Consider the following 11,961-nt stretch of genomic DNA (forward strand, 5'->3'; position numbering starts at 1 on the left):
CCATATTACTGGCTCCTCTGATGACAGCCATTTCTAGAAGTAGAACAGGATCTGGTATAGACACTTGGGTCCTTTGCCTGCTCTGTCCAGCCATTTCAGTGTCCACCCAGAGTCTGCTTTCCACCTCTAGGTCCCTTCCCCTCTTTCAGCCCTAGTGGCCGGAATTGCCAGTTACGATGCATTCTTCCAGTGCCACTCCATGCCCTTCTTGCCTCTCAGAGAGGCTACCGGATGTGTGAGCGGATGGAACAGGCACCGAGGAATGGCTAAGAAGGCAGGAATCCTAGGGTGCATGGCGGGGTCGGCACCAGGCAGGTGGTCAGAGCCGACTGCACTCATCCCAACCTTGAAAGGGGGACAACATCCATCAGAAAATGATCTTATTAATCTCTCCTGTTTTCAAGCAAATTCCAGCCACCTAAGTGAACTATTTCGGTGGGGAAAATACCTTGTTGTCATGGTCATAAACGGATTGTGGCCCTTATCATCAGTGACATATTGGTGAATTCGGCCTCCTGCCCAAAGAGCTAGGAGAAGCAGGCCAAGCCAGGCATTGTTGAGCTGGGGACAGAGTGGGGCTCCCACGAGCTCCCGGATATTGTCTACAAATGGTTGGGTGAGTAAGTGTTCACCAAGGTGAGGAGGACACGGCTTTTACCCACTTCCTAAAGAGCAATGGGACCTAACATCCCCACGGATCCAGAAGGACCTTCAGTGGTTCTTCAAGAGGGGGCTTCCGAGGGCCCTACTGGATCTTTTAATCCAGCGGAGAGAAGAGGGAGGGGGAAACCTTGGTCACCATGGACGTGAGGAACGACAGGGAGAGCCTGCAGCTACCATGACACAGTCAGCCCAGGAGGGCTGCAGACGGGAGAGGAGGAGACAGAAAGCCTTGAGGCCTGCCATGCCACCTTCCCGTCTGCCGCTGGAGCTGCATGACACACGTGTGACAGGAGGGGTCCCCTTCCCTTCCCCAGCTGGGGCAAGGGCCTTGCTTGCCCCACCACACTCAGCATCTCCTTTTCTCAGGGAAATTAGCTGCAGGCACAGTTTGATAGCAGGGTCCTAGATACATGACCTCAGCAGAGGTCGGGCATCACCTCGGGATACACACGCCCTGCAAGGTGGACTCTCAGCCCCCCTTCTTCCCCTCAGATGCTCCGGGGGCTGCCTTTGTCAGAGGCACCCTGCCTCTCAGCAGGAGCTGCCCTCACCCCTTCCCCAACCCTGGATAAGGCCCCCCGAGAGCCAGCACTTATCCAGGCAGCATTCTCCCTAGTGTCTTATTTAATACACCAGGGCACATGTATCATTATCACCATGTCACAGGTGAGAGCAAACAGGACTCAGAGTTAATCATTAAACCAGAGTCTGGATCCCTGGGAGGTGATAATGGAAGCCCGGCTACCACCTGGTCACTGAGAGTACTTTATCTTGTGCAAACCCCAAAGGCAGAACCGTGGCCACGACAACAGCCCCACCCTCCTACCCAGGGACAGATACCCTTAGCAACAGTGGCAGCAGGTCTCATCCGAAATAGCCCATCAGAGAACTCCTCATTCACTCCTGATGGGAAAGGGTAGGACATGGACAGACCGAGGTGGAGGCAGAATCTGCAAACAGCCAGGAGGACACACAGCCCTAGAGCACAGGGGACAGCCCCAGGGCTTGGGGACCACCTTAGTGTAAGGAGAAACACCATCTAGGTGTGTTTCTCTCCAAGAAAAGGCCAACTCAACACAGGGTGTTGCATGGGAAGGATCATACTGGTTACCAGCCAGTTTCTTCACTTCAGTGAAGAGTGCTGCGCACAGTGCCGCCTACTCCTACAGAAGTAACATCCAGACAGTGAACACTCCTGGTGCCTGCCCGAGGTGGGACAATGGGCTCCTTTATCAGTGATTCAAAGGACAATCTGGGGCGCCTGGGTGGCTCAGTGGGTTAAGCCTCTGCCTTCAGCTCAGGTCATGATCTTCAGGGTCCTGGGATCAAGCCCCGCATCGGGATCTCTGCTCATCAGGGAGCCTACTTCCCCCACTCTCTCTGCCTGCCTCTCTGCCCACTTGTGATCTCTCACTCTGGGTGTGTCAAATAAATAAAAACTTTAAAAAAAAAAAAAAAAAAGGACAGTACAATCCCCGGTGTGGGAGGCGCGGGAGGCGCGGGAGGGCAGGCTGCAGGAAGGGAGAGCTGCCAGGGAGAGCAGCAGGAACCCCTGTCCCAGCCTCTGGGAACATCACAGCAGCCTCAGCGCTTGGGTGCCTGTGACAGCAGATGAGGGAATTTCTCCAAGACCAGACTATAAGGGGAATCCAGGGCCCCTCTGCTCCGCTGCCCACAGTTTCTCTACTACAGGGTGGATCTGACAAACTGGGAGGCAGGGGGGGTCCGTAGGAGAAAACTAGAGGAAGGGGAGTACAGGGTTTGAAGAGGCCAAAAAGAAAATATCTCTGCACCACCTACTATTCATATGTCAACATTTCACGTACGTACCCCACATAGACAGAGGCAACTAGAAATATAGCCCATTATACTGAAAATTCAGGCCAAAAAAAAAAACAAAAACAAAAAAACGATGGAAATAGCAGTCAGTGGTTACTGCGTTTAAAAGCTTCACCCCGTGGCATGTACCTTCACACTTGTTTTGGATGTGTGAGCCAATCAGAATTCTGAACACTGAATGGTTCTGGAGTGGACATAATGGACCCAAGTTACACCAATTGGAATGCTTCCCTAGGGCTTTCCAAATCGGAGCAGAAAAGAAGGTCTCCTTTCCCCCTGGACCATAAACTCCGAGATGAGAAGTCAGGACAGCCTATGCCCACATGCCCCCACTATATAAAGTGATCGGACTGAATGCGGCCAGTGTGCAGAGAAGCAGGTACAAGGCAGAGTGTGGACAGGCCTTCCTTCTCCAGAACAGTCATCAAGCCAGGCTACTGGACCCCTGTCCTGCCCCGGTAAACCTCCCAGCTTACATCATCAGCGTGACTTCACTTTACTGATGGGTGGCTAGATGAAACCTGAGATGGAGACAGAACGCACCGTGCTGGGCTCCACTGGAGTTCACGTGCATGCGACATGATCTCCCTACCTGCGAAATGCTCAGAAAGAGCCAACCCGAGCCGATGTTACATGAAAACATGTATAAGGTCCATCCATTAATAACAGGGTTGTTCCCTCGTGTTTCAGAGATGGGTGAAAATGAAGGGTGGTTCACAGCCAAATGCAAGGATGCTCCATTAAAGAACTGAGTTGCCTTGAGTTCTCAAGGAAGAAGCAGACATGAATTTGCCTCCAGGAAAAGGGAGAGGGATTCATGGAGTCGGAATGTCCCGTGCTGCTGAATGTACGTGTGAGTTTTGCTCCCACACCCAGCACCCCTCCCAGGCTGGGGGAAACCACTCACAAACGGCTCATTCAGCCCTACTCATGCAGGCAACAGCACCCTCTTAAGTTCCTGGAGGACATTTCCGAAGGCTATTGTGTCTTGTGGGAAGACGGAGGACCTGATGCAGAGGTAGTGAGACATTCACTTATTGAGGCCGTGTGGACTTTGCCAGAGAGAACTGATTACCTGGGAGGGCAACTCTCACAACTTCTTTGTATGTCAAAGAAAGGGCAACCTACATCACCCCCCAAATATATTCAGATCTTCCCAAATTTACTCCTTCTGTAGTCCTTAGGTGAACACTGTCCAGAAGAAGCCTTGGAGCCCCGGTTCTCCGTCTGTGTGGCCCTGCAGGGCTTCCTTCACCACCTGCTATTGCTTTATTTACCCCAGTGAAGGGCCCCAGCTCCAAGCCTAAAGCACTCATTAAAGTGACCTGTGTCCTTGGCTATTTGCTTCAGGACTTATTCATTGTCAACACTCCAATGCCTGGAAGTGTTGGAGCCAATGCCTGAACAGGAGAGGAGCCAGAGAAGGTTTGGAGAAAGCACAGGGATTGTCCATCTGGGTCCAGAAATACCTTGGAAATAAGATGCACAAGAGGCACACATGCATATTTCTAGTTCTTTTCATCCCCATCGCAAAGAGATAGGGACTGCCACCCCGAAACAGTTCAGACCCACAGGGGCCTTAGACGTGACTTGCCACACAAGCGTCATCATTCTCACTGGTGAAGCAGGCTGGCCCTTCCCCGCAGCTAGATGAGGACTGGTCCCTTCTTCGGCCCCTCAGAAGCACCCTGCTCTCCACCGTGAGCTACCTGGGTTCCCAAATGGAGAGAGGCTTCCAGAACAGGTGACTTCCAGCTCTTACCACCTCTACGAGCCATCCCCAAACGCTCTGCAAACCAGGAGAGAAGAGGATGCAGCGCTGTCCTTCCCGAGCTTGTTCCGGGAAAGACAAAGTGGGGGGAGACCGGGCCACGATGGACGAGGTGGGCCACGATGGACTCAGAGGTTTCCGAAAAACACACACCTGGGCCTGGGAAAAATGAGACACAAACTGGAGCCTGGTGGTCACAGGAAACAGTCCATCAGCTTTATCATCACTTCTGAACAAAACGCTCTTTTGAGAGCGTGAATGGGGGCTTTATGTAGTTCTCATCCACGGGCTAATAAATATGTGAAATGCCCTCTCAGACCAGGTTCCTGCAGCCTGGACACTGAGGTCATTCAAGAAACAATTAGATGCCATCTGGAGAGAGCTGGGACTCAAAGGAAATGGTCTCACAGGGCCAAACAGCATGTTCTTGTTCCCGGGGTCTGACACATCCTTATCTTCACTGACATAAAGGACGGATGGAACTCGGCCAGCTAACCCACACTGGGAGCACAGAATGGGCCAATGTGGCAGCAATTAATAAAAGCTTAAGGACCAGGAGAATGTTCATTTTCAGCCTGCCCCAAGTAAATTTATCCCTTGACTGCACTTTTCGCATCCAAGCTGAGCGTCTCCGCCATAAACCAGACCTTGGCTTCACTGAGCTTGGGGTTTTCATGGTTTTAATATAAAACAATCAGAGCAGAACAACAACTGCCTCTGGACCAGCTCCTCACGGTATATAACGAGTGGCTCCATCATCGGAAACAGGTAGTATTTACAGAGGCCTCACAATCTGCTCAGTGGTAAACAACACACCCTTAGTTCTAGGATAGATTCTCAATCTTCCCTCATTTTTAAAAAAGGATTTTTTTTTATTTGACAGAGACAGCGAGAGAGGGAACACAAGCAGGCTCCTCACTGATCAGGGAGCCAGATACGGGGCTGGGTCCCAGAAACCTGGGATTATGACCTGAGCTGAAGGCAGATAATTAACAACTGACAGGTGCACCTCTTTTCTCATTAAAAAAAAAAAAAAAGATTTTATTTGTTTATTTGACAGACAGAGATCACAGGTAGGCAGAGAGGCAGGCGGCAGGTTGGGTGGGGGGGGGGGCAGTCCTTGAGCAGAGAGCCCGATGCGGGGCTTGATCCTAGGACCTAAAATCATGACCTTAGCCAAAGGCAGAGGCTTAACCCACTGAGCCACCAACGTGCCCCTCTTTTCTCATTTTTAAATGAAAATTTAATGTCTCTTCTGTCTTAATAATCAGTATTTTTTAAATATAAATGTTACTGTTTTAAAAAATACCCACTTAGCCAGAGGAAAAAAAATATGGATTTAGATCAAGAGGAGCTGATGATCACTGTTCTCTTTATAGAGAGAGTTTTATATATATATAGATAGATAGATAGATCCTATATATAGGCTTTATAACAGCTCTTAAGTAGCAGGAGCCCCCCTAGGACAGCGATGTTGAAAGTGCACCCTATGCACCCTTAGGGCCTTTTAGGGAGTCCATGAGGCTATTTTCATGACAATACTGAGACGTTTTGGGGCACCTGGGTGGCTCAGTCAGTTAAGCATCTGCTTCAACTCAGGTCTTGATCTCAGCTTCTCCCCCTGCCTGCAGCTCCCCCTGTTTGGGTTCTCTTGCTCTCTGAAAAAAAAAATCTATTAAATAAAATCTTAAAAAAAAAATACTGAGACATTTTTTTGCCATTCTCACTGGGTTGACACTTCCACCAATAAGGTGAAAGCAATGATGGGGCACGCTGCTAGGACTTTAGCACAAAGCAAGGGAGAGTCACGACATTTAAAAAAAAAAATTATTTTAGATATTGAAGAAACAATTTTTAAGTACGTCTCTAAAAAAATCGCCAGTTTTGCTAAAGAAATCCTCGATGAAGCCATAAGAATTACTCGCTTTAAATCACAGAGGGACCTTTGCATCCATGTCTCTCTTTAATATTCTGTGGGATGACACAGGAGCACACATGTGGCCCTTCTCCAGCAGACCCAAGTACAATGGGTGTCTTGAGGGAAAGCAACTGTGTGTTCAACTAGCTGCTTTTGCATGGAATGCCATTTTTACTTCAAAGGATGTCTGACAAACTGGTTATTCGGATGTGGTATTTATCTGGCAGGCATTTTCTAAAAAAGGAACAAAGTAAGCCTGTCACTTCCAGAAGAACAATGGACAGTATTTGTTGCCAGTGATGAAACCTGAGCTTTCAATTGAAAAATCAGAATTTGGGGAAACTTGTATTCATGACCATGAACTTGACAGCTTTCCGATACTTTAGTGGTTTTTCTGATAACTGGTGATATAAATGAAAGCGACTTTTTAATAATGTATAATGAAATACATTAACATTTTGAATATCCGCCTAACTCAGGAAACCAGTATGTCTCAAATGCCCAATGCACGGTGGTATAAAGTCATATACAGGTATGTTCTAGGAGACTAGACACTCAAGAAATTTGCAAAGATATAAAACAATGCCATTTTTCTCATTAAATTTTGTTTTAATGATTTTGTGAAAATGATTATTTTCACAAAAATAATTACTGTTATTTTTAAATGAGTTAACTAAATACTTAAAAATTCCTGTATTTTAATTTCTAATACAATAAGCCAATAGTCAAAACACATAAGAAAACCTCTTTGGGGGCCTCAATAATTTTTAAGAGGGAAAAGGGGTCTTGAGCTCAGTTTAAGAACTTCTGCTCTAATATTCCTAAGCTACCGTTCTATGTAATTTTGATTAAACCCTAAGTTTTCATCATATTTATGAAGTAGGCTAACAGAGGGCTCTTTTTATTTTAATAAATAACTTTACCAGAAAAACACTAACCTGATACTAACTAGCCCGAGGCCAGACTCTATCCCAGGACAGGAGATCATGACCTGAGCCAAAATCAAGAGTGGGCTGCTTAGCCAGCTGGGCCCCCAGGCATCCTTCTCCAGTATTATGCTTCACTCCTCTGTGCTCCCATGTGCACCCAATATGGCAGGAAATCCTGAAGACTCTGTCCTCATATGAGACCAGAATGTCCTTTACCACCTCTTCCGCTGTCACAGGTCCAAACTACCCTGTCTCTCCTGGCATTCTCAACTCCTCTCCCTGTTCCTACCCTTGCCCCCCAAAGTCTGCCAGCAACATAGAAGCCAATGTCATCCCTACAGGACTCCACAAAAGTTACATACGGGACCCAAGCAATCTGCCCTGTCCCCCTTATCACTCCCTCACATCAGCTTTGGTCACTCTCGCTCACATTCACCCCCGTCCTTCCAGCCCCGCTGGCCTCATGGCTGTTTGTTGGTGGAAGAAATGAACTCTCACTCCGCTCTCCCTGGGCATACACGGCCCCATAGCCACAGGGTCTTCCCCCTCAGTCTCTAACACACTGATAATCTGTTTTCTACTTCACCTAATATCAGCTTCCTTCTGGCCATTTTTTTTTCCAGGTGTCAAATCACAATTCAGATATAACTTTTCCCAAGGAGACTTCTTGGTTACCACAGGTTAAACATCAGATCCATGCCAACACCTCACACAAAATCTACATACAGTGTCACAGCAACTTAGAGCTTTTTTCCAAGAATGTAACACAATTCACTCTGTTAATAAAATGCCTTAACAATTTTAATCTGTACTCTTTAAAGCCAACAAAAACCACTTGTATTTTTATATAATGTTAATAATTTAATATCGAAAGCTCCCAGAATAATTAGCCAAACGTTGCACTATTGTGACATTTTATTACCACTAGAGGGCGAAATTCAACAGCAAACGAGTCCAACGCTAACAGGCCTGGCTTCCCGTTTGGGAGCTGAAGAGTTACTACTAACTGGGACCCTATAGCTGATGACGAGATCTCCTGAAGAACTGACAGGTCTGACAGCCAGGGGCTCAGAAACTTGCCCAAAGTCACCTTAAAGAATGTATCTACTTCTGCCTAAACATGTGAGTATTTAAGATGATAACAGTGATCCCACAATTTTTATCCTACACCAGGTTGGCAAGAGAAGGTAGGCTGAGGTTAGTTATAAGAACTTTCTTGCTTTCCTTAAATAAGATCACTGAAGAATTTCCGGAAAAATTTTAGAGACGGGAGTGTTACTTGCTTTAGGAAACTTTGAGATCTTTAGAAAAAATCTCATTCCTTCTTCAATTTAAATGCCCTTTGCATCTGGTTTTATGTGGTCCATCAGTCAGCCAGCCAGTCACGAAATATTAAGACAAGAAAAGGTCCTTGCCCTCAGAACTCACATTCTAATGAGAAGACATTTGGGGTTTTTTGGTTGACTCTTTGTTTTTTATTAAAAAAAAAAACACATAGAATTCCCAACAAGTGCTGAAGCATGATATACGGAGTAAGGAGATAGTGGGACTTGGCGAGGCAGCTCTTAGCAGAGGCGTCAGGGAAGGTCCCTCTGAAGCAATGACATCTGAGTCAAGAGGGACCAGCCACACCGAGCACCAGGGTGACAGTTACTACACTAGTATTTACTGAGTGCTATCTGCGTGTCAGGCATGGTGCAAACAACTTCACATGTGTCAACTAATTCAACTCCTGCACTCTCCCATCTAGTGTTAAAGAAATGGGAGTGCTGGAAAACTCTGGAAACTTGCCCAAAGTCACCCAACCAAAAAATGGCTAAGTTAGTATCTTATCTCTGTATCTGCGTTAGTTTCCTGGGGCGGCTCTTACAAAGCACCATGGATTGGGTGGCTTAAAAACAGAAATGTATTCTCTGGGTTCTGGAGGCTAGGCGTCTAAAAATCAAGGTGTCGGCAAGGGCTACATTGTCTCTGAAGGCTCTGGGGGCCACTCTTTCTTGCCTCTTGTAGCTCATGACGGCCAGAACCCTTGATGTTGTCGGCTTGTGCAGGCATCAACCCAGTCTCTGCCTCTGCAGCCACATGGCATTCTCCCTATGTGTCAGTGTCTCTGCACAAATTTCTCTTTTCTTGTAAGAACACCAGGCATTGGCTTAGGGCCCACCCTAATCCAGTGTGATCTCATCCTAGTGTGATGTATCTTATTTCCAAATAAGGCCACATTTAGGTACTAGGGGGTTAATACTTTGCTATATCTTTTGGGGGAACACAATTCCACCCACTTTAAGCCATCTGACTTCAAGAGAAACTTTTATGCTAAGGCAAAGATCCAGGGCAGTGGGAAAAGCCAGCAGGGAGGAGTAGAGTGACAAAGGCAAATGGCAGCAGATGAGGTCAGGGGTAGACAGGCCACATGCAAAGGGCTCTAGGGTCCAGTTATAAAATGGGAATCTAGCCTGACACCATAGCTTTAATTCTTGTTTGCGTGGTAGTTTCCCAGTCTCTTTGCCACCTCTCCACCAGCCACTGCTTGGGATCTCAGAGGAGTCTTTCTCCTTCCAGTCAAGGATGAAGGTTGCAGCATAGAATACAAGCAGGAATCTAGCCTTTCTCCACTCATGGGCCAGACAAGGCTCCTGTGCGCGCTTCTAGAGGGCAGTTCCACGAGTCAAACCATCAAGTTCAGGAGGCCCAGAGAGAACTGACTTCTGACTTGGGTCAGGCATTGGGACAGGAGTACACTGGCAGAGCAATCTGGCCTGAGGACATTATCCAGACAAGCCCCAGGCAAGAACAGTCAGGATTCAAGCACCTGTGCTGTCCCCACCTCCCTTTCAGGCTGCAGAACTGAAGGCGTCAGATGTGACAGGCCCAGTGGGGAGACGCTGCTCACAGCAGACAGGTCCACCCCGCGAGGTGCTGAGATGCATCTAAATCGTGCAGTGGGCTGCCACAGCATCATCTCTGGGATTGTATAAGGTCTCACAACCTGCATGAGGACTCCCTGCTGTGTTGTCAGGCAAGGGGAAAGTCCTGTCAATAACGCAAGGTAGTATCATGGAAGTGTCAGCGTGGAAGTTTTTGCTGAAAGCCTACTGTGCGTTCTTCAGAGGTGAAACAGGGACAGTGTAAATGCATAGGGTCTACAGCAGGAGTCTGCAAATCTTTTCTGTAAAGGGCCAGACAGTAACTATGTCAGGCTTTGCTGCCCATTCTGTCACATCTACTCAACTCCACCGTAATGGCGAGAAAGCAACAATACGTAAGTGAATGGGTGTGGCTGTGTTTCAATAAAGCTTTATGCATGTTGGAATCTGAATTTTAAAGTTATCTCATTCTTCTTTTGATTAAAAAAAAACATTTGATGAAACTAGATGTGATCGGGAGGGAGACAAACCATAAGAGACAATCTCACAAAACAAACTGAGGGTTGGGGGGTAGGGGTGTGTGGAGAGGGTGATGGGGTTATGGACACTGGGGAAGGTACATGCTATGGTGAGTGCTGTGAAGTGTGTAAACCTGGTGATTCACAGACCTGTGTCCCTGGGCTAATAATACATTATATGCCAATAAAAAAATTAAAAAAAAAATCTGAATTGTAAAATCCATTTTTAGCTTGCGCTGTACAACAACAGGCGGTCGCCCAGATTTGGTCTCCTCCGGCCGTAGTTTGCTGATCCTCCCAATTCAATGATATCCCCAAATGCTCATCAACTAACGTAATGTCATTCCGGTAACAAGGTCTCCAACTGGAAGTTTCCTGTCCTCCCTTAAAATATTCACTGGCTTTTGGCAAGATGCCAGGCACTCTGTGAACTCTGGAATCTTCCCTGGTTTCCTCTCCCTCCCCTTCTCCAGTGAAGCCCACATGTAGCTGTCAGCTCATCAAATAAAATCGCTCTTAATTCTCTGAAAGGCCTCGAGCCCTTGCTCTGACTTTCCATGCCCACTGCCACTATCTAAGGTCAGGCTCCCAGGAACACGTGGCTCCTACAGCTCGCTCCCCCAAGCAATTACTAACACATGGTATGGGCTTCAAACTATCTGCTGAATGAGCCTGGCCACAGAATACCCACAGCTCAGCACTTTCTCCATGTGATCAGCAGTCTGAGGTGGCCCGTCTCAAAACCAAACATTTATCCTACGGGGGGTGGGGGGTGGGGGGTGGTGGCATCACCTAAGGGCTAAAATATGATGAGGTTTTAGATTGCTTTTTTAAAGTCAGGCTCACTGAGGTATAATTTACATACAGTAAGAGTCACCCTTTTGGGTACCATCAGGTGAGCTTGGAAACAACCACAATCAAGGTATTTCTATCATCCTAAAAGTTCCTTTGTTCCCACTTGCAGTCGACCTCTCCCCTACCTCTTTTCAACAACTCATCTGTTTTCTGTCACTAATAAGTTTTTATAGGCATCCCACAGTCCATCTTTTAGGCTGACCATCATGCCATCCTAAGGTGTACGATGGTTTCTCCATTCACCAGCTGAAGGACATCTGAACTGCAACCAGTTTTTAATCAATCATAAATAATGTCACCGTCAACATTCACATACAGACTTTTAAATGAACGTTTTTCATTTTCATGATAAGATTTCACTTTGTGTAAATGACCGCATTTTGAAAGACCCTGCAGCAAAGGATTCCACTGAACGAAGGGCTGTCCTCTGTCCCTAGTCTTCTGTTTTCCCACCCTGCCTCAGCAGTTTTTAAATCACAGTGACATTAAACCTCCCAAGAAGATCCAGAGAGAATGTTTTCGGGGTGGAGTGGGAGAAGTTTGGATGGGAGCGCTCTCCCGGGGCTCTAAATGGGAGTCCCCTCCCCCCCCCCCCCCCCCC

The 11,961-nt window shown here is 47.2% G+C and overlaps 1 protein-coding gene across 2 annotated transcripts in view; it reads right to left on the reverse strand.

Annotated features, from left to right (window-relative positions):
* BCAR3 (BCAR3 adaptor protein, NSP family member) overlaps window positions 1-11,961 on the reverse strand; it is a 110,138-nt gene that overhangs the window by 58,113 nt on the left and 40,064 nt on the right. The window contains exon 4 of one of the 2 annotated variants that reach the window (XR_009399535.1): window positions 4,265-4,432. The exons of the other annotated variant lie outside the window; for it this stretch is intronic. The gene's annotated coding sequence lies outside the window, so the exon portion shown is untranslated. The remainder of the gene's footprint in view (window positions 1-4,264; window positions 4,433-11,961) is intronic. 2 annotated transcript variants of the gene reach the window in all.

The sequence above is a fragment of the Mustela nigripes genome, chromosome 14, assembly GCF_022355385.1.
Source record: "Mustela nigripes isolate SB6536 chromosome 14, MUSNIG.SB6536, whole genome shotgun sequence".
NCBI lineage: Eukaryota > Metazoa > Chordata > Mammalia > Carnivora > Mustelidae > Mustela > Mustela nigripes.